General features: G+C 50.9%; 1 protein-coding gene and 2 non-coding genes across 4 annotated transcripts in view; all 3 read right to left on the bottom strand.

Moving 5' to 3' along the window:
• LOC137643905 (muskelin-like) overlaps positions 1–26625 on the bottom strand; it is a 148386-nt gene that overhangs the window by 115305 nt on the left and 6456 nt on the right. The window lies entirely within an intron of this gene.
• LOC137644726 (5S ribosomal RNA) lies at positions 18534–18652 on the bottom strand. Its single transcript, XR_011045184.1, has one exon. It is a non-coding gene; the product is annotated as a 5S ribosomal RNA (ribosomal RNA).
• LOC137644687 (small nucleolar RNA U3) lies at positions 24728–24934 on the bottom strand. The gene has a single exon (XR_011045175.1). It is a non-coding gene; the product is annotated as a small nucleolar RNA U3 (small nucleolar RNA).

The raw sequence follows: 26625 nt of genomic DNA, 5'->3' as shown, positions 1-26625 counted from the left end.
CGTAGTTCCCACCAACACCCCCAGAGCGGGGGGGGATTCTGTTCAGGGCTAGCCTGTCTAGGTAGGAAGAGTCCATTCTCCAGCCTAGGGTAGGTTAGCCCAGAGTAGGTACAGCACTAATGTCCTGTCCTAAACTATAAAGAAGCAGAATCCCACTGACTGCCTAACCTAGGCTAGGTGAGCTAGTCTCCTAGACCAGGAAGGGCACGGGGAGGACAAGTCACTAGGGAGGACGGGACTTAACCCAACCAAGTGTGGACTAGGGGGAAGGGCAGAGCCCCACCACCTTCACCCTCCAGCAGGGACCAGAAGGAGAGTACATTCTCCGAATGGGGGGGGCTAGGGGGCGAACGACTGGTACTCTGAGATTCTGTCCCAAACTCAAAGCGCATGTACTATGGCAAGGAGTGGGGTAGGAAAAATCCTAGCCTAACCTTACCCGAAAGCATATTGAGGTAAGGAGGGGTAGGATGTAGCCTAGGCTACCTCAGAGGGAGGAGATTACCTTAGGAAAGGTAACTGGGGAGGTAAGGGAGTACAGTGAACCCTCGTTTATCGTGGTAGATAGGTTTCAAACCCGACCGCGATAGCTGAAAATCCGCGAAGTAGGGACACCATATTTACGTATTTATTTAACATGTATATTCAGACTTTTAAAACCTTCCCTTTACGTAGTACTGTTAACAAACTACCCTTTAATGTACAGAACACTTAATGCATGTACTACAGTACCCTAAACTAAAACAGGCACAAATATTAAAAAGTTAGAATATTAAAGTAGTATAAGAAAATAAAGATTGTTACTGTACTCACCCCAAAAGAAGTTGAAGAAAAACTTGAATGATGATGACGATGAATTTGCTGCACAGTAGAAATGATGATGATGAAGCTGATGATGTCTTCTACTGTGCAGCCAATGATAGTATTTTACATCTCTTCAGATGGAGGTGTCTTTTCCTGGGACACTTCTTCAATTTCTTCCGAAGGCATAGTAGCAGGAGGAACTGGCTCTTTTTTGCGAGGCTGGAAGAACATTGTGATCGGAAGTTGCTGCCGCTGCTTCTTTTTTCGCTCGAAGAACATCCTGTTGGGAGTCATGTCTTTATTGATTTTGTTGCAGAATTGCATAGAACGAACCATATCCTCGTCCCACTCTTGCGACAATTCTTTCAACTCCTTCGCAAGGTTGCAGAGCTTGGCAAGCCGTTCTAATGTTAAGCCCGTTTCTTCGACATTTTCTTCGGTCTCTTCCTGTGTTTCACTGTCTTCTTCACTGGTCGATTTCGTCAGGTCTACGAGGTCTGCGTCAGTTAGCGGCTGGGAATGGCAGTCCAACAACTCGTCGACGTCTTCAGTCGTCATGTCGCCAAACCCGTCACCTCCAATTATCGCAGCCAACTGCACAGATTTCCGTATTGCAGTGTGTTGAATCTCAGCAGGTGTAAATCCCTCGTCATCGTAAACAATCTGGGACCACAACTTCTTCCAGCTCGCATTAACAGTAGCAGGTTTCATTTCTTTCAGTGCCTTCTGGATGTTCTGCAGGCACGTGGCTATTGTTTACTTCCGCCAGTACGCCTTCAAATTGAATGTTTCATACTCATCATCTTGGGCAGCATCCACACACGCAACGAGGTCCGCCAAGGTATTCTTCGTGTAGAGGGCCTTGAACACCCTGATAACCCTTTGGTCCATCGGTTGAATTAATGACGTTGTGTCGGGTGGCAGGAACTCAACCTGAATGCCCTCATGCGACAGATCAGTTGCGTGTCCACCAGCGTTATCCATAAGGAGAAGGATCTTAAATGGCAAGCCCTTCTCTAAGAGATATTTACTGACTTGCGGGATAAAACACTGGTGGAACCAGTTGGAGGTCAGCATCTTCGTAATCCATGCTTTTGGATTATGCATCCAGTACACGGGAAGGAGATTCCTATTTTTATTTTTCAAAGCGCGAGGGTTTTTCGATTTGTAAATAAGCCCCGGCTTTAGCAAATATCCAGCAGCATTGCCACACACCACGAGGGTAACACGATCTTTGAATGCTTTAAAGCCAGAGGCTTTGGCTTCTTCTTTGAACAGGAAAGTTCGCGACGGCATTCTCTTCCAAAACAAGCCGGTCTCATCTATATTAAACACTTGTTCGGGCTTGTATCCACCTTCAGTGATAATGTTCTTAAATGTCTCATTCGCGTAAGTTTCAGCAGCGGCAGTGTCAGCGGAAGCAGTCTCGCCATGCAGGGAAACGCTTTTCAGGCCGAAACGTTTCTGAAACTTCGCGAACCATCCTTTGCTGGCGGAAAAACGTTGTTTCTGAGGCTGGGAATCAGTGGATGTCCCTGCTTGAGGTTCATCTAGTACATCATCTTTGTCTTCTTCAGCATGGTCGCCATCGTCGTCTTGAGGTTCCTTTGCCGCAAAATTCTCATACAAACCCAAAGCCTTGGTTCGGATGGTGTTCGTATCCAAGGCTATGTTATTCTTCCGGCAGTCGGCAATCCAGACTGCTAAAGCACCTTCCATACGGACGATCGTTTTATTACGAGCGGTAACAACTCGCTTCGCTGACCTGCTAAAGGTGATGACAGCCATCTTTCTAATGTTCGCCTCGTCCTTCTTAATATTGCGAACGGTGGATTTGTTCACTCCAAACTGGCGGGCTGCGGCCGCGTAACTTCTGCCTTCTTTCAACATATCGAGAAGTGTCACCTTCTCAGCCATCGTAATCATTTTTTGGTGGCGTTTAGGCTCACTACTAGCCTTAGTAGAAGCAGAACGCTTGGGAGCCATTGTAGGGGTTAAACAGAAAGTTCAAGAAAAAGTTCAACTTCAAACAGTCACGCACAGCACAGATTAAAGTTACACAGTAACGTAGCAGCATCTACCCGGCGAGAGAGCGGCAAACAAAGTGGCCGCGAGAAGATGCTGCAGATCGGAGAAACGGTCAAAACACCAATCACAGGCTAGATTACAAAACTTGGGAGCTGATTCGTCATCTATCAGCACTGGAACCAATCACAGTCCGTCTTACATGCTACGTAGTAGTTACAAATTCAAATACAAGGTACTATATACAGTATGCTTTATGTACGCTATTTTACGCTTGTTTTGTTGTAGGATATGTACGCTTATTCGAGATGTGATTTTTGCAACAAAGAATATTATTGGATGCAGTACTATGTACGTATACATACAAAAGATTCATGGAAAAGATGCACATCCATTACATTTGTAGTAGTAGCCATCAGCAGCCTTACACCATTCAAATATGACAAAGTCAGACTGCATCTGATTTGCATTTCATGTTCGATTTAATTTTACTACGTATACTGAATTATCGTATGATCACATTCTCTTTTCGTGTTTTATTTCTTTCTGTACTGAATTATATGTCATATGTAATGCAATGAACCATCAGTAAGAGCAGATATTACTAATTATTAATGGAATTAACGAAATATTTGGGGTCTTCATATATCGCGGCTATTTTCGAAATTTCCGGAAAATCTGCGATATATGTATATACTGTACATGCGTTATGAAAAAAATCCGAGAAGTAGCGAGGGCTCACTGTATACAATAGCCCCAGCGTTAGATTAGGGGCAAGAGAGACGACTGCCAATATCGCCGAAACCCATTGTATACTCCCTAGAAGGCGAAAAAACATCTGTGCAATCACTGAATCTTGTTTGTATAAATGCCTATATCTTCATTTTATAAAATAACACTAGGAACACTTATTATATCATGCGAGAAGTAAACATGAACACTAGGCTAGCAATCTAGCATAGGGTAGGCTAACATAGTTGCCTAAACGAATACTAACGCATAATATAACTAATTCCTTGCAATGAAGACTAAATAACTAATGAAGTTATTAGTTATAAGACCGGGAAGGTTGCTCTGGCTAACTAAATAAAGCATGCGAGGCGAGCAACAGCGTCGAAACATGACGCCTCTGGTCGGGGCACAGCTCAGCCACAAAATATGACAAATTCGAAGATAATTTGTATTTTTCCTAACCATACAAACCTTAGCTATTTACAAAGGGTATTACTTTTAGCGCAGCTGAAATGACGAGCCAATAGTTTTTAACGAGGGTTAATTACCCCCGCGCTAGTTAGCGGGGGGGTGGGGAAGGGTAGCTTGCTACCCCTCCCCCCTCCACACCCCGGTGACTTGCTTCACTTCACTTAGAGGTAGGACTTGACTTGGGGGTCAGGGATGGCGGGCACATATGTGAAAATAGCTAAGGTTTGTATGGTTAGGAAAAATACAAATTATCTTCGAATTTGTCATTTGTTCCGTAACCGAAATACAAACCACGCTATTTACAAAGGGTGACTTACCCCTTAGGAAGGGTGGAAAGTCCCCAGCCTTACTGACTTCGGCTTGCCCGGGGGCTCGATCCCTCAGTGAGCTGCACTAGAGAGAGGGAGCCCCTGTACCTCACAGGTTCCTAGCATCGCTAGGAACGAGTGGCCTACATAAGCAGTGTGAGGAGGAGAGTGTGACTCGTCCTATGAAGTTGACCTTGAGACCTTCAGATAGGAATTCTAGGATAGGACGTTCCCCATACCACCTCGTCAGGGTATGGGAGACGCAACAGTATTAAGCTTAATACTAGGAGCACAAAGAAGCATGGGTTACCTGCAGAGGTCGAGGTCAGCTATGCGAGGACCAGGATGCTGCTTCCCCAAGAGAGGGGAGAATGAAGAAAGAAGTAAGGGTCAGACATACTCTTTCATTCACGCAGACTAAGACCGGGTAACAACGCCCTCAACCTACTGCTACTTGTCCAAAAAGGAGCCTGAGGTTAGACCAGCTGTTGTGCAGCCACCACAGGGCCGATAGAAAACGTATCGAGGCTCCTGTGGGTCACGTCTTGCAGGTAGTGGGCTGTGAAGGTCGTTTGATGCTTCCAGACCCCCGCTTGAAGTACCTGCGTCACAGAGAAGTTTCTCTTGAAGGCCAGGAATGTAGCAATACCCCTGACATCGTGGGCCAGAGCGACGTGACGGAGGAGGGTCAGGATTCAGGGCATGGTGGATAACCCTTCGAATCCAAGCTGAGATGGTGTTCCTGGTGACCCTCCTCTTTGTCCTGCCTGTGCTCACAAACAAAGCTCGCACATGAGGACCGACTGCAGCCGTTCTCTTCAAGTAGTACCTCAGACACCTCACTGGGCATAGTAGCAGCTGGTCTGGGTCGTTTGTTACAGAACGGAGACTCGCGATCCTGAAAGAGTCGAACCGAGGATCCGGCACTCCAGGATTCTGAGTCTTGGCCACAAACTCAGGGACGAACCTGAACGTTACCTCCCCCCATCCCCTTGAATGGGCGATGTCGTACGAGAGACCATGAAGTTCACTAACTCGCTTGGCCGAGGCCAAGGCGAGTAGGAAAGCCGTCTTCCAAGACAGGTGGCGATCGGTGGCCTGGCGTAATGGCTCGAAGGGAGGTCTCTTGAGAGACCTGAGGACTCGAACCACGTTCCAAGGAGGGGGTCTCACTTCCGACTGGGGGCAGGTAAGCTCATAGCTACGTATGAGTAAAGAGAGTTGTAGCGACGAAGAAATATCCACGCCCTTCAATCTGAAGGCCAAGCTTAAGGCTGAGCGATAGCCTTTCACCGCCGAGACAGAAAGGCGCATTTCTTCTCGTAGATACACAAGGAAGTCCGCTATTGCTGGAATAGTGGCATCGAGTGGAGAGATACCCCTTCCACGACACCAATCACAAAAGACTCTCCACTTCGCTTGGTAGACTCCCTCAGAGGACCTTCGCAGGTGCCGAGACATTCTCTCCGCAACCTGTTGCGAAAAGCCTCTCTCCGCGAGGAGACGCTGGATAGTCTCCAGGCGTGAAGCCGAAGCGAGGCTACGGCCCTGTGAGGGACACCGGAGTGGGGTTGTCTGAGAAGCTCGTGTCGTGGAAGAAGCTCCCTTGGGAGTTCCGTCAGGAGTTGCAGAAGGTCCGGAAACCATTCCGTGTGATGCCATAGCGGAGCTACTAGAGTCATGGAACAGTTGACCGATAGTCTGGTCCTGTTGAGCACCCTTCTCATCAGACAGAATGGTGGGAAGGCGTACACGTCGATGTTGTCCCACCGTTGCTGGAAAGCATCTTGCCAGAGTGCCTTGGGGTCCGGGACTGGTGAGCAGTACAGGGGCAGCTTGAAGTTCAAGGCTGTCGCGAACAAGTCCACCGTCGGGGAAGCCCACAAAGTCAGGACTTTGTTGGCTATCTGAGGATCCAAAGACCACTCGGTACTCACTATCTGCGAAGCCCTGCTCAGAATGTCGGCGAGCACATTCCTCTTGCCAGGAATGAAGCGAGCTGATAGTGTTATCGAGTGGGTTTCGGTCCACCTCAGAGTCTCTACTGCAAGATGGGATAGCTGTTGCGAAAAAGTGCCTCCCTGCTCGTTGATATAAGCCACTACCGTGGTGTTGTCGCTCATCACCACCACGGAGTGACCCGCCAGGGACCGTTGGAACTGCTGAAGAGCCAGAAAGACGGCCTTCAATTCTAGCAGGTTGATGTGTAGGCACTTTTCTGATTCTGACCAAAGGCCTGAGGCCCTCTGGTTCAGAACGTGCGCCCCCCACCCTTCTTTTGACGCGTCCGAAAATAGAGTCAATTCCGGGGGCAGGACGAGAAGACTCACTCCCTTCCGCAGGTTCTCGTCGGCCAGCCACCACCGCAAGTCCGTCTGTTCCAGAGACCCCATTGGGATCAGAATGTCCGGGGAATCGGATCCTTGATTCCACCGGGACTTGAGCCGCCATTGAAGGGATCTCATCCTGAGGCGGCTGTTTGGAACCAGACGGTCCAGGGAGGATAGGTGGCCTAAGAGACACAACCACGATTGGGCGGGGAGTTCTTTTCGCCTGAGGAAAGGCTCCGCCACCCTCCTCAGCCTTGCTATCCGGTCGTCTGATGGAAAGGCTTTGTGGAGATTGGTGTCTATTAGCATGCCTAGATAAACCAGTCGTTGGGACGGCTGCAGAGAGGACTTCTCGAGGTTTACCACGATCCCCAGATCCTGGCAAAGATCCAGAAGCCTGTCTCGGTGCCGAAGAAGGGTCGACTCCGAGTCTGCTAGGATCAGCCAATCGTCTAGGTAACGAAGGAGACGAATGCCGTTCCTGTGCACCCAAGATGAAATCAGGGTGAACACTCTGGTGAACACCTGAGGAGCTGTGGAAAGACCGAAACACAGCACCTTGAACTGGTAGATCTTGCTGTCTAGGCAGAATCTCAGGTACTTCCTGGAAGACGGATGGATTGGGATCTGGAAGTACGCGTCCTTTAGATCCAGTGTACACATGAAGTCTTGTGGTCTCACCGCAAGTCTGACCGTGTCTGCTGTCTCCATGCTGAACCGGGTTTGTTTGACAAACCTGTTCAGAGCTGAGAGATCGATGACGGGTCTCCAGCCTCCAGTAGCCTTCTTTACAAGAAAGAGTCGACTGAAGAAGCCTGGGGAGCCGTCCACGACCTCCTGGAGAGCACCCTTCTCGAACATGGTCTTGACTTCGGCCTGAAGGGCCAGCCCCTTTGCCGATCCCATGGCATAGGAGCTCAACGACACTGGATTCGCTGTCAGGGGAGGTTGAGATGACGTGAACGGGACGCGATAACCTTGGCCGATCACTGAGACCGTCCAAGCATCGGCCCCGTGTTGCTGCCACCTGCGGACGCAACGCTGAAGGCATCCCCCCACAGGTGGACACGCAGGGGGACTGCCACCCCTAGGGCTTGCGGCCGCGGCCGCCACCCCTAGGAGTCTTGCCTCCCCTGGAGGACTTACCGCCCCTCTTGACCTTGGCTGGAAAGGGCTGGGGCTTAGACACCACTTTCTTAGCTGCCGGTGCCTGTTTGAGAGCCTTACGAGGCTGTTGCTGCTGTTGTGGCGGGGCTGGAGGCTTATAGGGCCGAGTTGTAAGGGCCCTGTGGAGGAGGGAGTCCGTGCTGGATTTCCTCCACCTCTCAGCCGTTCGCTCCAAGTCTTGAGGCTCAAACAGGCTCTCCCCCAGAAGGGAAGCATGTCGGAGCCTACACACATCTACGGCGGGGACCTTCGGATGGAATCTCTCGGACACAGCATCGCGACGCTTCAACACCGAGTTGGCCCACAGGGTGGTAACCTGGTGCGCCAAAAACTCGATGGAGCGGGTGCCCGAGAGCAAGAAGGTCTCTAGGGCCTTCCTATTGGTCTCCTTGGACAAGTCCTCCGATCGCAATAGGATGCCCAGAGATCCTAGCCAGAAGTCCAGCCACGAAGTGGACTGCATGGCACACTTAGCGACCTTCTCGTGGTTAAGGATCTCTGCCGCCGAGAACGACACCTGCCGGGCAGAGAGTTTCTCCAGGGGAACTCCCTTCGCCAGCTCCTCCACAGAGTGATGGAGAGGAAGAGCGAGGTTGTGCTCACCCAGGATCTCGAAATACCTCCTCTGCTGAAGGCGAGGAGGAGGGATAAGCTTGTTCCCGGCAGTGGAACGACTGGAGGAGGCAAGAAGTGCGAGCTGAGCGTTGGCCCTAGCTCTGGCACTCTTCAGCCCCCGAGACCAGGGTTCCCTCCTGGGAGGGATACAGGACCCCAACAACGAGGTTCGAGGGGCCAAGTCCTCACAAGACGATTCTCCTGCCTGAAGCGAAGTCTCCCCCCCTGGTGCCGAGGGGAAGACTACCGCCCCACTGGACTCACCTGAGGACGGAAAGGCTTCGTCCACGGGAGAAGGAGAGAGTACTCGTGCAGGAGAAGGGACCTTCGAGACCGACCTCTTGGGAACCAACTTCGCCCTAGGGGAAGTCACCACGAAGTCCACTCCTCTCTTTCTCTTCAGCGTAGGAGAGACAAGAATTAAAGATAAAAAGTCGTTACTTTACGGCTGGAGCTTATTTATACAATACAAGAATATGGTACTCAACTTTCCAGAAGTCCTACTTAGAGGTAGGACTTGACTTGGGGGACAGGGCTGGCGGGCAAATATGTGTAAATAGCTAAGGTTTGTATGGTTAGGAAAAATGTTATTTTCATTAGTAAAATAAATTTTTGAATATACTTACCCGATAATCATGTAGCTGTCAACTCCGTTGCCCGACAGAATTCTACGGAAGGGATACGCCAGCGATCACTATACTAGAAGGGGGTGTACTCACCAGCGCCACCTGTGGCCAGGTACTGCAGTACTTCTTGTTGACACCACCTCAATTTTTCCTCGGTCCACTGGTTCTCTATGGGGAGGAAGGGTGGGTCAATTAAATCATGATTATCGGGTAAGTATATTCAAAAATTTATTTTACTAATGAAAATAACATTTTTCAATATTAAACTTACCCGATAATCATGTAGCTGATTCACACCCAGGGAGGTGGGTGAAAACCAGTGTACATGACTATAAGATAGCTAAGTATCCCGTATTTCATATAATCAGTTATTCAAAATAACAATGAAATAATAAGTACCTGGTAAGGAAGTCGACTTGAACCATTACTCTGCCTTTAATAAGTTCGTCTTCCTTACTGAGCGCAGCGTTCCTCTTAGGAGGCTGAACAACTCTAAGGTGCTGAAGTATACAGGGCTGCAACCTATACTAAAGGACCTCTACACAACCTCTAACCCAGGCGCTTCTCAAGAATGAATTGACCACCCGCCAAATCAAAAAAGGATGCGGAAGGCTTCTTAGCCTACCGTAACAACCCAAAAAACAACAATAAAAGCATTCAAGAGAAAGGTTAAAAAAGGTTATGGGATTAAGGGAATGTAGTGGCTGAGCCCTCACCTACTACTGCACTCGCTGCTACGAATGGTCCCAGGGTGTAGCAGTTCTCGTAAAGAGACTGGACATCTTTAAGATAAAATGATGCAAACACTGACTTGCTCCTCCAATAAGTTGCATCCATAATGCTCTGCAGAGAACGGTTCTGTTTAAAGGCCATCGAAGTGGCTACGGCTCTCACTTCGTGGGTCCTTACCTTCAGCAAAGCAAGGTCTTCATCCTTCATGTGAGAATGGGCTTCTCTAATCAGAAGCCTTAAATAATACGAAACTGCGTTTTTGGACATAGGCATCGAAGGTTTCTTGATTGCACACCATAAGGCTTCTGACTGTCCTCGTATAGGTTTTGACCTATTAAGATAATATTTTAGAGCTCTGACAGGGCAAAGAACTCTTTCTAGCTCGTTACCCACCATGTTGGAAAGGCTAGGAATTTCAAACGATCTAGGCCAAGGACGTGAAGGAAGTTCATTCTTAGCTAAAAATCCGAGCTGTAAAGAACATGTTGCAGATTCGGATGTGAACCCAATGTTCTTGCTGAAGGCGTGAACCTCACTAACTCTTTTAGCTGTTGCAAGGCAGACGAGGAAAAGAGTCTTGAGAGTAAGGTCTTTGAAGGAAGCTGACTGGAGAGGTTCGAACCTAGGAGACATAAGGAACCTTAAGACTACGTCTAGGTTCCAGCCTGGAGTGGATAAACGACGTTCTTTAGAAGTCTCGAAAGATTTAAGGATGTCTTGAAGGTCCTTGTTGGAAGAAAGGTCCAAACCTCTGTGGCGGAGAACTGAAGCCAACATACTTCTGTACCCTTTAATCGTAGGAGCCGAAAGGGATCTCTCATTCCTTAGATGTAATAGGAAGTCAGCTACTTGGGTTACAGAGGCATTGGTAGAGGACACTGCATTGGCTCTGCACCAGCTTCGGAAGACTTCCCACTTGGATTGGTAGACTCTACGAGTGGATACCCTCCTTGCTCTGGCAATCGCTCTGGCTGCCTCCTTCGAAAAGCCTCTAGCTCTAGCGAATCTTTCGACAGTCTGAAGGCAGTCAGACGAAGAGCGTGGAGGTTTGGGTGTACCTTGTCTACGTGAGGTTGACGTAGAAGGTCCACTCTTAGAGGGAGAGTCCTGGGAACGTCGACCAGCCATTATAGTACCTCTGTGAACCATTCTCTTGCAGGCCAAAGGGGAGCAACCAGCGTCAGCCTTGTCCCTTCGTGCGAGACGAACTTCTGAATGACTCTGTTGATGATCTTGAACGGCGGGAATGCATACAGGTCGAGATGGGACCAATTCAGCAGAAAAGCATCCACGTGAACTGCTGCTGGGTCTGGAACTGGGGAACAGTACAAAGGAAGCCTCTTGGTCCTGGAGGTGGCGAACAGATCTATCGTAGGCTGACCCCACAAGGTCCAAAGTCTGTTGCACACGCTCTTGTGAAGGGTCCATTCCGTGGGGATGACTTGATCTTTTCTGCTTAGGCGATCTGCTGAAACGTTCATGTTGCCCTGAATGAACCTCGTTACTAGAGTGAGATTTAGACTTCTTGACCAAATGAGGAGGTCCCTTGCTATCTCGTACAGCTTCCTCGAATGGGTCCCTCCCTGCTTGGAGATGTAAGCCAAGGCTGTGGTGTTGTCGGAGTTCACCTCCACCACCTTGCCTAGCAGGAGGGACTTGAAGTTCATTAAGGCCAGATGAACTGCCAGCAGCTCCTTGCAGTTGATGTGGAGCGTTTCCTGTTCCTTGTTCCATGTTCCCGAGCATTCCTGTCCGTTCAAGGTCGCGCCCCAGCCCGAGTCTGATGCGTCCGAGAAGAGATGAAGATTGGGGGTCTGAATCGCTAACGATAGACCCTCCTTGAGAAGGATGTTGGTCTTCCACCACAAGAGAGTGGTCTTCATCTCTTTGGTGACAGGAATAGAGACTGCTTCGAGCGTCAAATCCTTGTCCCAATGAGCTGCTAGATGGAATTGGAGAGGGCGGAGGTGGAGTCTCCCTAACTCGACGAACAGGGCTAACGATGACAGGGTCCCTGTTAGACTCATCCACTGTCTCACCGAGCAACTGTTCCTCTTCAGCATGCTCAGGATGCATTCTAGGGCTTGGCTTATCCTTGGGGCCGATGGAAAAGCCCGAAAAGCCTGACTCCGAATCTCCATTCCCAGGTAAACGATGGATTGGGAGGGAATGAGCTGGGACTTTTCTAAGTTGACTAATAGACCCAGTTCCTTGGTCAAGTCCAAAGTCCAGTTGAGACTCTCCAGACAGCGACGACTCGTGGAGGCTCTTAACAGCCAGTCGTCTAAATAAAGGGAGGCTCTGATGTCCGATAAGTGGAGGAATTTTGCAATATTCCTCATCAGATGCGTAAACACCATAGGAGCTGTGCTTAGGCCAAAACACAGGGCTTGGAATTGGTACACAACCTTTCCAAAAACGAATCTCAGGAAAGGTTGGGAGTCTGGATGAATAGGAACGTGAAAGTAAGCGTCTTTCAGGTCCAACGAGACCATCCAGTCCTCCTGCCTGACCGCTGCTAGGACCGACTTCGTCGTCTCCATAGTGAACGTCTGCTTGGTGACATAAGCATTGAGCGCGCTGACGTCCAGCACCGGTCTCCAACCTCCTGTCTTCTTGGCCACCAGAAAGAGACGGTTGTAGAAGCCCGGGGATTGATGGTCCCGGACTATGACCACTGCCTTCTTCTGTAACAGGAGCGACACCTCCTGGTGTAACGCTAGCCTCTTGTCCTTTTCCTTGTAGTTGGGAGAGAGGTTGATGGGAGAAGTGGTCAGAGGGGGTTTGCGGCAGAATGGTATCCTGTAACCCTCCCTTAGCCACTTGACAGACTGGGCGTCTGCACCTCCTTTCCCAAGCTTGCCAGAAGGTCTTGAGTCTGGCTCCTACTGCTGTCTGGAGAGGAGGAGAGTCAGTGTTTGCCTTTTGAAGTCTTGGGACCTTTCCTAGACCTGCTCCTGGAAGAGTCTGGACGGGTACTTCCTCGGCTGGGGGCTCTGCCACGAAAGGGCGGAATAAACCTTGTAGCAGGAGTATCGGCCACTGGGGTGCGGTAAGTTCTGGGAACTGAGGGAGCAACCTTAGCCTTACGAGCTGAAGAGGCCACAAGGTCATGAGTGTCCTTCTGAATAAGGGCCGCAGACAAATCCTTGATAAGCTCTTCGGGGAACAAGAACTTAGAAAGCGGAGCAAAAAGGAGTTGAGACCTTTGACAAGGTGTGATGCCAGTAGAAAGAAAAGTGCAAAGTTGCTCCCTTTTCTTAAGTACTCCTGAAACAAACATTGATGCAAGCTCGCCGGACCCATCCCGAATTGCTTTATCCATGCAGGACATTATAAGCATGGCTGAGTCCTTGTCCGCAGGGGTGGTCTTCTTGCTCAAGGCCCCCAGGCACCAGTCGAGAAAATTGAAAATCTCAAAGGCACGAAATATACCGTTTAAGAAGTGGTCTAAGTCGGAAAAGGTCCAGCAGACCTTAGAGCGCCTCATCGCTGATCTACGAGGAGAGTCGACCAAACTTGAGAAGTCAGCCTGGGCAGAGGCAGGGACTCCCAAGCCTGGTTCCTCTCCTGTGGCATACCATACGCCCGCCTTAGAAGTCAGCTTAGTAGGTGGGAACATAAAGGAAGTCTTCCCTAGTTGCTGTTTGGACTGCAACCAATCCCCTAACATTCTTAAAGCTCTCTTAGAGGATCTAGCAAAGACGAGCTTAGTATAGGCCGACTTAACAGGTTGCATGCCCAGCGAAAACTCAGATGGAGGAGAACGGGGGGTAGCAGAAACAAAATGGTCCGGGTATACCTCTCTGAAAAGAGCCAGGACCTTGCGAAAGTCAATGGAGTGAGGAGAAGACTTGGGTTCCTCCACGTCCGAAGAGGGATCATCTAGGTGCGCAGCTTCCTCCTCAGAAACCTCATCACCAGAGTGTTGCGAAGCGAGAGGTACAGTAACAGCGGTGTGCTGAACAGCAGAATCTTGACAAGTGGGTGCATAAACACTTGCGGTTTCATCCTCAAGTCTCTGTTGAAGAGGATGAGGGCTGGTAACGACAAAGTCAAGAGGTTGGGAAGAAGGAGGTTCTGCGGCGGTCTGAGGAGCAAGTGTGGAGAGAGGCGACTGAATTAAAACCTGAGGTTCAGGCTGCAAAGACTGGTCAAGTAGAGTAGAGGAAGGTAGATGCATGCGTTGAGGTGGCTGACTCCTAGCATGAGCTTCCTGTCTCAAGAGTTGCGCTTGCTGCAAGGGTTGTGGATGCGCAGTAGCAGGTTCCTGTCTCACGAGTTGAGGTTCCTGAGGTGTGAGCTGCGAGAGTTGAGGTAGCGGCTGCGCAGAACGCAGTTCCTGTCTCACGAGTTGAGGTTCTTGAGGTGCTAGCCTTAAGAGTTGAGGCTCTCGCCTTGAGGAAAGTTGAGGTTGCTGCAGCGAGAGCTGAGGTGGTTGCCTCATGGATGGAAGAGGTTGTCGTACCTCAAGAGGTTGTTGCCTCGATGGTCTAACCGCAAGAGGAAGAGGAGGAAGTAAGGCATAAGACTCCTGTTCCCATTGTTGAGGTTGTCTTAAGGAAGGTGGAGGTTGCTGCACAACGCTGGTAACTGGCAACTCCAAACGCGGTAAGGTAGCCTGAGGAACCTAAACTTCGTACGCCTGGCAGACTGGACTGCGGTGAGGCGGAGCGCTCGCAGGAGGAGGTGTAACCTTCTCAGCCTGAAACTCACGCATTAAGACCGCAAGCTGCGACTGCATGGACTGCAGCAAAGTCATCTTGGGATCAACAGACGCTAAGGTCTGCTGAGGCAAAGCCTTAACAGAAGATGAGGTCTGTTGAGGCATCGCCTTACCTCTCTTAGGAGGTGTGCAGTCACCTGATGACTGCGGAGAGTCAGAGCTAATCCAATGACTGCATCCGGGTTGTAGAACTCTTGAGGTCTGGACTTTACGTTTAAGAGGTCTTGAGACCTGAGTCCAGCGTTTTCTCCCCGAAATTTCTTCTGCAGACGAGGAAAATAAGGGCTCAATCGTCTGCGGGTGGGAGTGACGGTCTCTGTAAGACACGCCCGCAACCACCGAGGATACTTCTGTGCGCCGATCAAGGCCTGCCGAACCCTTTTGCCCTTCGACATTGCTTCTCCCCTGGGCTTGGGAGCTTGCAAGAGGTCCCGGACTGGGAGGACGACTGGCACGCACAGAAGTACCCTCACGCACAACACTGACACTGACACTAGCACTCGGCACCGCACTGACACTAGCACTTGGCACAGCACTGGCACTACCACCTCCCACTGCACTTTTGACCTTAAGCTCTTTGACGTCCGCCAAGAGAGACTTATGGTCACTCACTACCGATTCCACTTTGTCACCTAAAGCCTGAATGGCACGCAAAACATCGGACATATCAGGCTGAGCACAAATAGTAGGTTCGGGGGTAGCCACTACAGGGGGAGGAAAAGGTTGAGGATCATGAGGTGAGGAAAAAAGCGAAGAGCGAGAAGAACTCCTCCTAACTCTCTCTCTCTCTAACTTAGTTGAATATTTAAGGAATCGAACAAACTCAAGTTCCGAAAGTCCGGCGCATTCCTCACATCGACCTTCCAACTGACAGGGTCTTTCCCTACAGTCGGAACAAGCGGTGTGAGGATCAACTGAGGCCTTCGGAATACGCCTATTACAAGACCTACATCGTCTATGGGGAGGGGCTTGTGAAAGGTCGGACATCTTGAATCAAAGAGCTAGTCAAGGGGGATTCCAAATCAAGCAAAAGATCGTTAACCATTAATCAAAACAAAATAAAAGCTATCTAAGCTAATAGAAAAGTTTCCAGTATAGCGAAAGCTGAAATCTTAGAGAAATACTTCACCAAAAACCGTGAACAATACTCCAAAATTATAAGCGTATCCAAGAACGTCTTGCCGGAAGCACGACAGAGGAAAAATTGAGGTGGTGTCAACAAGAAGTACTGTAGTACCTGGCCACAGGTGGCGCTGGTGAGTACACCCCCTTCTAGTATAGTGATCGCTGGCGTATCCCTTCCGTAGAATTCTGTCGGGCAACGGAGTTGACAGCTACATGATTATCGGGTAAGTTTAATATTGAAAAATACAAATTTTCTCCGAATTTGTCATTTGTTCCGTAACCGAAATACAAACCCCGCTATTTACATTGAGTGACTTACCCCTTAGGAAGGGTGGAAAGTCCCCAGCCATACTGGCTTTGGCTTTACCCGGGGACTCAGAATCCGAATGAGTAGCACTCGAGAAAAGGAGTCCCTGCACCTCACAAGTTCCTTGCTCCGCAAGGAACTGTGTGGCCTACATAAGCTTGTGTGTGAAGGAAGAAAGTGTGACCCGTCCTAGGCAGTTGACCTGGAGTTCCAGAAGGAACTCTGGGTTAGGACATTCCCAATACCACCTCATCAGGGTATAGGGGACGCGACAGTATTGACTCAATACTCGGAACACAAGGAAGCATGGTTTACCTGCAGAGGTTTGAGGTCAGCTATGCAAAGACCAGGATGCTGCTTCCCCAGTAGAGGGGACGATGAAGAAAGAAGTAAGGGCCAGACATACTTCTTTCGTTCATGCAGACTAAAACCTGATAACAATGCCCTCAACCTTCTGCTGCCTGTCCAAAAAGGAGCCTGAGGTTAGACCAGCTGTTGTGTAGCCACCACAGAGCAATAGAAAAGTATCGAAACTCCTGTGGGTCACGTCCTGCAGGAAGCAGGCTGCGAAGGTCATTAGATGCTTCCAGACTCCAGCTTGTAGCACCTGCATCACAGAGTAGTTCTACTCGAAAGCGAGGGACGTTGCGATGTATCTGACATCGTGCTGTAGGGCGACGTGACGGGGGAGGGTCTGGATTCAGGTCGAGATGAATGCCCTTGAGTCAGAGCTGAAGAGGTATACTGGTGACTCTCCCCTGTGTCCTCCCTGTGCTCCCAACCCGGCTGCACGTGAGGACAAACTGCAGCTGTTCTCAAAGATAACCCCTCGATTCCTTTACTGGCAAGAAGGAGAAGGTTTGGGTCATCTGATACAGAATGGAGACTCGAAATCTTGAAGGAGTCGGACCGAAGGGCCGGGACTCCAAGATTCCGAGTCTAGAAAACAACTCAGGAGCGAACCTGAATGTTGCCTTCCCTTATTCTCTTGGAAGGGCGGAGTCGTACGAGACCATGAAGATTGCTCACACACTGGCCGAGGCCAGAGTGAGCAGCAGCACCGTCCCCCAAGACGGAATACGATCAGAGGCCTGACGTAATGGTTCTTGAGAAGATCTCTTAAGGGACTAAAGAGTCCGAACCATGCTCCATGGAGGACGTCTCACTCCGACTGGGGGCAGGGACGTTCGCAGCTTCGCATGAGCGAAGAAAGGTCCAGCGGGAAGGAAAACGTCTATTCCTTTCAGCCTGAAGGCCAGGGAAAGGCTGAGCGACAGGCTTCACTGCCGAGTGCGGAAAAGAGTTTCTTCCCGCCGAAAAGCAATAACTACGTTATTGCTGGAGAAGAGGCCTCAAGGGAAGAGGTATCTGTCCCACGACACCAACCACAAAAGACTCTCCCCTTCGCCTGGTAGACCCCTGCAGATGACTATCGCAGGTGACGCGACCTCCGCTCCGCGACTGTAGCGGGTTGTCTCTTCTTGAGGAGGCGGCGTAGTGTCTCCAGGCGTGAAGCCGAAGCGATGCAACGGCTTGTGAAAGATGTTGTAGTGTGGTTGTTTGAGTAGCCTGTGCCGTGGAAGAAGCTCTCCCGGGAGTTCCGTCAGGGGAAGCAGAGGGTCCGGAAACCGTTCTGCGTATAGTCACAGTGGAGCTCTCAGGGCCATCGAAAGGTTGACAGACAACCTGGTTTTGTTGAGACCCATTCTCAACAGATAACAATGGTGGGAAGACGCAGGCGTCGATGTTGTCCCACCGTCACCGGAAAGCATCTTGCCAAAGAGTCTTGGGGTCTGAGACTGGGGGGAAGAACAGCAGAAGCTTGAAGTTCCAGGCTGTCGCGATCAGGTCACCCAGGCTAGGACTTGCTAGTTACTATAGGCCAAAGACCCCCAGGTACTCTCTATCCGCGAGGCTCTGCTCAGATAGTCGGAGAGAACATTCCTCTGCCCGGAATGAGCGAGCCGATAGTGGTATTGAGAGGACCTCGGATCATCTCAGTATCTCTACTGCAAGATGCGAAGGTATGAAAATGCGTCCCTTGCCGGTTGGAATACGCCAGTACCATGAAGTCGTCGCGCACGGAGCGACTCGGCAGGAACTGTAGGATCTGCAGAGGGGCCAGACTACGGCCCCTAAGCCTGCCTGAATGATGGGGAGGTATCCTTCAGGTCCTGACCATAGGCCTGAACTGGAACATGCCCCCCCCCCCCCCCCTTTTCTTTGACGAGTCCGAGAACAGCATCAAAATGTGGGGAAAGGACGAGAATATCCACTCCCATCAAGAGGCTCCATAGGTCAACCCTCATTGCAGATCTAAACGTTCCACTGGTCCCATAGGGGCCAGAAAGTCCGGTGAATCGTTGCTTTGATACCACCGGAACTTGGGCCGCCTCAGAGGGAACTTATCCTGAGGCGACCGTTCGGGACTTTAGACGGGTCAATGAGGAAAAGAGACCAAGGAAACGTTCCAAGGTAGGGCTGAAAGCTCTGCATGACTAAGAACAGGTACTGCAACTCTCCTCAGCCTTGCCACAGTCAACTGAAGGGAAGGCTCGGAGAAGGAGGCAACAGCATCTGGTGTTCCCAGGTGGTCACCCATCCAAGTACTGACCAGACCCAACGTTGCTTAACTTCGCTGATCGGACGAGAAGCAGTGTTTTCAACGTGGTATGGCCGTTGACTCAATATCATGGCTAGATACTCCAGATGTTGAGGCAGAAGTAGAGAAGGCTCCTAGCAAATTACCATGATCCCTCACTCTTGGTAAAGACCTGGAAGCTTGTCCCGGCGTTGAAGAAGGCCGAACCCAAGCCTACCGGAGGTGACCAGACCTCCAAAAGGCGAAGGAGGCGGAAGCCTGCTCCTGAGCGGCCATGAGGAAAGCAGGGAGAGTTCTCTGGGGAAAAACCTGCTATGCCGCGGCGGGATCGCCACACCGCATCTTAAGCAGGAACACCTGTAGTCTAGGCTGAATTCCAAGAGCTTCCTCGAAGATGGATAGAATGGAAACTGGAAGTACCCGTCCTTCCGATCCAGGGCCTAAGGAGTCCTGCAGCCTCGTTACCAGTCTGATCGACTCTGCTGTTCCACGCTGGACGAAGTTTGTTCGACAAACTTGATCAGAGCTGAGAGGTCGACGACGGAACTCCCGTCTCAGATGCTTTCCTACGAGAAAGGATCGACTGAAGAAGCCGGGGGTGAAGCCGTCGACGATCCTATGGAAGACCTTCTCCTAAGGCATGGATCCTTCTGCCCAAACGGACAAAACTCTTGCCGACCCCATGGCATAGAGGTTCAGTGACACTGGATTTGCTGACAGAGATGGAGAGATGGTAAGAGCCAGGCGCGATATCCTTGGCTGATCACGGAGATCGTGCAGGAATCGGCATCAGGAAGCTGTTATCCGGATGAGTAACCTTAGGCATCTCCCCAGCGTGAGACCTGCAAGGGGGGGGTTGCCAATCCTAGAGTTTGTGAACTCTGCCGCTCCCTCTAGGATTATGCCTCCCCGGGAGAGCCTCCCGTGCTACCTGTCCCTGACAGGAGGGGACTGCTACAGGACACCTTGCCTTAGCTGCCGTAGCCGGTCCGATAACTTAGGCCGACGAGGCTGAAAGAAGAGGCGTTGGAGGCCTGCAGGGTCTGGAAGAAAGCGCCTTGGAGGAGTGAAAACGGAAGTCGACTTCCTCCGCACAACAGCTGTCCATGTCTCTGTTCTTGGGCTCAAACAAGCTCTTCCCAAGGATGGAAGAGTGTCTGAGCTTGCCGACATCCGCGGATGAGACACCCGAGGGGAAGCCCTCGGTCACTGCGTCTAGATGCTCCAACATCGAGTTTGCCCGCAAGTTCGAAACTTGGCGACGGAACGCAAAGGAGCTTGCGCCTGAGAGGAGGAAAGTACCTATGATCTTCCTGGAGCTTCCTTGCACAAAACCTCAGGTCGCAACCGAGGAGGGAAAGGACCTGGTAAGCCCCCTCCACGGGATGGAGAAGAGGAAGGGCTAAACCAGTCACCCCTTGCCCGACGGAGAAATCTCGAAAGGAAAACTCCCTGGCACGACCCTTCCAGGGAATGACGAGGAGGAAGGGCTAACCCAGGTTCAGGAAAGAAAAATGTTGCTCAGACCTCTCTGAAGATTCTTCCTGCTCTTGCACGTGTCATGCTTTGCGTTTACGGGGTGAAGACCGTGTTCTGGAAATATGCGCTCCAGAAGACTCGCCAGGCTGGCCGTGTTGCGAAACCCCGACGGGAATCACGGTCGCAATCGCCCTGGCGCTCGTGCGGTGGTAAATCAATGGTTCACGTGTGGCCGAACGTGGAAGCGCCAGTGCGCGGGCACGCAGGAGCGCGGACGAAAGTGCGCGAGGGAGCGCAGAAGGAGGGCGACCGTGGTTAGAAGGGCGAGAGCTGGCGGTCGGAATCCGATAGTTCACAGGCGAGCGATGACCCGTAGGCAAGCAATGGCTACTGCAGGAATCAAGCCGGCGCTCGCGCGATGGAATCCCGTCGGTTCGCGCGATGAAACACCATCGGTTCGCGCGATGGAACACTGTCGGTTCGCGCTATGGAACACTGTCGGTTCGCGCGATGGAACACCGTCGGTTCGCGCGATGGAACACCGTCGGTTTGCGCGATAGAACACCGTCGGTTTGCGCGATGGAACACCGTCGATTCGCGCGATGGAACACCGTTGGTTCGCGCGCGGGCGAACATTGGAGCGCATGTGCGCATGGGCATGTGGGCGTGTGGTCGCGCAGGCGGGCGATGGCGCGTTGACGAGCGAAGGCCCGTAAGCAGTGAAGGCGCGTTGGCAAGCGATGGCGCGTCGGCAAGCGATGGCGCGTTGGCAAGCGACGGCGAGCGGTGGTGCGTTAATAAAACGCTAGCGCGCAGGCGAAGAATCGCGCGGGCGCGTAGGAGATCGCTGACGCGTAAGAGACTAGGGATGATTAGCGCGATGCAGGCGCGCAGGTGCATCAGGAAGGTGAGCGCCGATGCGAGCTGTCAATCAGGCGATCCTGGACGGTCAGGAAAAACTGTTGGCGCTCATTGGTGCGTGGCAGAAAAGGGCGCGCAGGTGTGTCCTGGCGATTAAAGGAAGCTGGCGCACAGAAGGACAGAAGTAAAGGTGAGCGCTGGCGAGCAGAAGGAAGATCTACGGCAAGACTCAGCTACCGGAGATCGTGGTCCACAGCAGGCGAGTGCTAGATCGCTACTGATGGTGTCCGGGGGACCTGACACGCGTGAAAGATCGCTGGCGATCGTTGACGCGCAGGAGATCGCTGACGAGCAGGCGAACGTTGACGCGTCTGTGGTCGCTGGCGAGCAGAAGGGCGACGCGTGAAATCCTGTGCGTAGAAGAAGAGTCCTTGTTCAAGACCTAAAACGAAGTTCTAGGTTGCGCGGGAGAACGTGGGCGCACAGGCGCGTATCAGGAACTGGAAGCGCAGGTGCGCTCTGACGGGCAGGAGATCTAGAGCGCTCAGGAGACCGATGGTGCGCACAACAGGAACAGCAGGATGTTCGGAGTCCTCAGGAGAGCGCTGGCGAGCAGTGGGGCGACGATCATCAGGAGAGCGCTGACAAACAGGAGAGCGCTGGCGAACAGGAGAGCGCTGGCGAACAGGAGAGCGCTAGCGATCAGGAAAACGCTGATGAGCAGGAGAGCGCCTGTGCGCTAACACTGCAGAAGAGCGCGTAGGGGAACCCTGACACGCAAGGGAAGCAACCCCCGTGGGAGGCAACTCTTTGCCCCGAAGGGACCGTTGCCCGTCGGATGACGAGGTCAGACTGCTGTCCATCTGCACCAGGGGCGGAAGGTCAGGAAGGCGTTGGAAATCGATCCCCGGAGAGATCTAAGGCGGTAGGAGCTGCAGGCTGCATACGGAGGAGATTTAAAAAGGCGCCTCTTAGCACCCTTATAGGGAGATGGGAGGCCCTTACGACGTAGCGGACAGTGAGCCTTACGGCGAAAGCGGCCAACAGCAACAACAGCAGAAGAGTCCTCCGAAGAGGAGTCTCTATGAGTGTACTCCCTCGCGAACGAAAGAGAAACACTTCGTAGAAGAGACGGGTCAGCCAGTGACCTAAAAAAGCAATCCTCCGAAAAGGGGCTCCTGCAGTTGCCCAGCCCCTTGAGCGTAACTGCAGGTACGACCGCTCAGCACCAAGAGCATAGTCGCACGAAAAAAAGGCAAGAGGAGATCCCCCCAAAGGGAAAAAACTCAAGCCTGGATAGGAAAACTTCCCTCGGAAGGAAAGTTACCCACCCAAGGAGGCGAGCCTCCTGAGTGTTCTAAAATGAACTGGAGAGCTGTCAATCGTCACAGGAGTACTTCCATGAGAAGGAGACACACCCCTGGCGAAGATCTATAGGGAAGGCAGCAACAGCAGAATCCCCAGGCCTCAACAAGACAGCTCACTCCGTTGCCACATTACAGAAACGAACTAGATCGTTAACTGTGAAAAATAAAAACAAAAATCATTAGTCAATATTCATTCCCCCGAGAAGACTCCGAAGAGGAATACCAAGGAAAAAAAAAAACACAAGAATTACACAACAGGCACGTGCCCTCACAACCACTTACACTCACGGAAGGAGAGCTGTAATAAACACAGAATTATAACAATTATAATTATGTAACTATGTAATTGCATAATTTAAAAAAAAAAATGAATGAACACAAATAAAGAACGAAAACCCCGAAAGGAATCGTTCTACAAAACTGAAAAATCAACCAATACAATTAGATTCATAAACTAATTGAGACAGAACATACGGCGTAGCAACCCCACCCACACGGGAAGGAAGCTACTCAGACGTAGTAAACGTAGTAAGGGTAAACGACTTCAACAGAGAGAGAGAGAAAGACCGAAGTCAAACTTGATCGCAACCCATGAAATTACACCGTGGTGGCCTAACTGCCGAGGGCTCCACGGAGATATCGTACACTACACACACAAGCACAAACTCTGAAAAGGAAACTTACTGATTTCTATACTCAAATATATACATAAACACGAAAATTTTTTTACATATATATTGAGTAGAAGAAAAGTAAGTGATTAAGTAAAGACAAAACAAATAATGGCTGCCAAGCGAGGACAAAGACAGAGACGTCTGTCCATTGTCCGACCCAAAAGTGAAGTGAGACATTTCACCGGTGTGTGAGGGAGGGAGGGGTAGCAAGCTACCCCTCCCCCTACCCCTGCTAACTAGCGCGGGGTAGGAAACCCTCGTTAAAATCTAATGGCTCGTCATTTCAGCTACGCCGAAAGTAATACCCAATGTAAATAGCGTGGTTTGTATTTCGGTTACGGAACAAATACAAATTATCTACGAATTTGTCATTTGTTCCGTAACCGAAATACAAACCACGCTATTTAATTAGGGTGACTTAACCCTTAGGAAGGGTGGTAAGTCCCAGCCGTTACTGGCTTTTGGCTTTGCCCGGGGACTCATTATCTGAGTGTCAGCACTCAATAATAAAGAGTCCTTGCACCTCGCTCGCACCATGCTATGCAAGGGCTGCGGCCTACATAAGCTTTGTGTGAAGTGTGTGAAGGATTATGTGTGACTCGTCCTAGGAAGTTGACCTGAAGATGGAAAACTTCACTCTAGGACTTTCCCAATACCAACTCGTCAGGGTATGGGGGCGTGACAGCATTAACTAAATACTAGGAACACAAGGAAACAAAGTTTACCCGCAGTGGTTTGAGGTCAGCTGTGCAGAGAACCCAGGATGCTGCTTTCCCCAAGAGAAGGGAGGATGAAGAAAAGAATATGGGCCAGACATAACTTTTCTTTCATGCAGACTAAAACCGGGTAACAATGCCCTCAACTCTCTGCTACTTGTCCATAAAGGAGCCTGAGGTTTAAACCAGCTGTTGTGCAGCCACCACAGAGCCGATAGAGAACGTATCGAGCCTCCTGTGGGTCACATCTTGCAGGTAGCGGGCTGTGAAGGTCGTCCGACGCTTTCACATTCCTGCTTGCAGAACCTGCGTCACTGAGAAGTTCTTCTTGACTCCAGGGGCGTAGCTACGCCCCTGACATCATGCGCTCTAAGGCGACATGACGGAGGAGGGTCAGGATTCAGGGACAGATGATCCGCCCTACGAATCCATGCCGAGATGGTATTCTTGGTGACCCTCCTCTTTGTTCTCCCAGTGCTCACAAACAAAGCTTGCACTTGGGGACAAATGTAACTGTTCTTTGAGATATAACCTCAGACTCCCTACTGGACACAGTAGGGGAAGGTCTGGGTCATCTGTTACAGAACGAAGACTTGAAATCCGGAAAGATTTGAATCGATGATCCGGTACTCTCGGATTCTGTGTCTTAGCCACAAATTCAGAGACGAATATGAACGTTACCTCCCCTCATATCCTTGTATGGGCGATGACAACGAGAGACCATGAAGTTCACTGACTCGCTTAGCCGAGGCCAATGCTAGTAGGAACACCGCCTTCCAAGTTAGGTGGCAATATGGAGCCTGGCGAACTGGTTCGTAGGGAGGTCTCTTAAGAGGCCTGAGAACTCGAACCATATTCCATGGAGGAGGTCTCACTTCCGACTGAGGGCAGGTAAGATCATATCTTCGTCTGAGTAGGGAAAGTTCCAGCGAGGGAGAAATATCCACTCCTTTGAGCCTGAAGGCTAGACTTAAGGCTGAGCGATAGCCTTTCATTGCCGAGACTGAAAGGCGCATTCTTCCCGCAAAAATACGAAGAACTCCGCTATTGCTGGAATAGTGGCAGTCAGCCTGTGACGTCCTCCTCCACTCAAGGGCGAGCCCATGAGGGAACGGTCTTCAATGCTCGGGAGTAAGTAAATACTCAAGAGCCGCTTCCCGCTCAGAGGACAACACTCAACCTCGTCATCGTGGTTGAACTCGTTCCGAGTTTTTGGACTTAAACTCGTCAATCACACTATAGAATTGATCCTATGTAGTATGATCATGTCGAGTGGAGAGATATCCCTTCACGACTTCAACCACAGAAACTCGTCACTTTGTCTGGTAGACCACTGCAGATGATCTACGCAGGTGTCCAGACATCCCGATCGCAACTCGTTGCGACAATCCTCTCTTAGCGAGGAGATGCTGAATAGACTCCAGGCTTGAAGTCGAAGCGAAGCTACGGCTTTGTGAAAGATGTTGGCATGTGGTTGTTTGAGTAGCTTGCGTCGTATAGGGAGTTCTCTCGGAAGTTCCGTTAGGAATTGCGGAAGATCCGTAAACCATTCCGCGTGATGAGCCATTAAAGGGTCATCAAGAGACTGACCGATCCTCTGGTCTTTTCGAGCATCCTTCTCGTCAGACAGAACGGGGGAAAAGCGTACACGTCGGTGCTGTCCCACCGTTGTTGAAAAGCATCTTGCCAGAGTGCCTTGGGATCTGGGACTGGGGGGCAATACAGCGGAAGCTTGAAGGTCAGCGCTGTAGCGAATCAATTCACAGTCGGGTAACGCCACAAAGTCAGACTTTGCTGGCTACTGGATGATCCGAGGACCACCCGGCACTCATTATCTGAGAAGCTCTGCTTCTGCCGTCGGCGAGCACATTCCCTTTGTCTGGAATGAAGCGAGCCGATAGAGGAAACGAGTGGACTTAGGGCTATCTCAGTATCTCTACTGAGAGATGGGATAGCTGCTTTGAAAAGGTACCTCCTTGCTTGTTGATGTAAGCCACTACTGTGGTGAAGTAGCTCATCACACCACAGAGTGATCCGCTAGGTTCTTGTTGGAACTGTTGAAGGGCCAGGAAGACAGCCTTCATCTCTAGCAGATTTATATGCAGGCACTTTTCCGATCCTGACCACAGGCCTGAGGTCCTGTGGTATAGAACGTGCCCCCCCCCCCTTCCTTTGAGGTATCCGAAAACAGCATCCAACCGGAGGAAGGAACGAGAAGATCCATTTTCCTTCGTAGGTTCTCGCCTGTCACCCACCACTGGCGATTCGTCCGTTCCTCAGGATCCATAGGGATCATGGTGTCCGGGGAATCGCAGCCTTGATTCCACTAGGGCCTGAGTCGCCCCTGGAGAGACCTCATCCAGAGGCGACCATAGAGAAGTAGACGAGCCAAGGGTGAAAGGTGACCGGGGAGACGTAACCACGATTGGGTTGGAAGCTCTTCTCGTCTGAGGAAAGGGCTTGCGACTCTTCCCAGCCTTGCTATCCTGTCGTCTGATGGAAAGGCGTTATGGAGATTGGTGTCTACAATCATGCCTAGGTGAACCAGTCATTGATTGGGCAGCAGAGCGGACTTCTCGAGACTTACCACGATCCTTAGATCCTGGCAAAGTCGCAGAAGTTTGTCTAGGTGTCAAAGAGGGAATGACTCCGAGTCTGCTAGGATCAGGCAGTCATCCAGATAATGGATGAGACGGAAGCCGATCCTGAGTGCCCATGATGAAATTAGGGTGAACCGTCCGGTGAAACACTGGTGCTGTGGAGGGACCGAAACACTGCACCTTGAACTGGTACTCCTTGTCGTCTATGCTGAATCCTAAGTACATCCTTGAAGACGGATGGACTGGGATCTGGAAGTACACGGCCTTCAGGTCCAGAATACACAAGAAGTCTTGCGGTTTACTGCCAGACTGACTGTGTCTGCGGTCTCCATGCTGACCGAAGTATGTTTTAATCTGG

This window comes from Palaemon carinicauda, chromosome 7 (genome assembly GCF_036898095.1).
Source record: "Palaemon carinicauda isolate YSFRI2023 chromosome 7, ASM3689809v2, whole genome shotgun sequence".
Lineage (NCBI taxonomy): Eukaryota > Metazoa > Arthropoda > Malacostraca > Decapoda > Palaemonidae > Palaemon > Palaemon carinicauda.
This window is presented reverse-complemented; position numbering and strand designations above follow the sequence as displayed.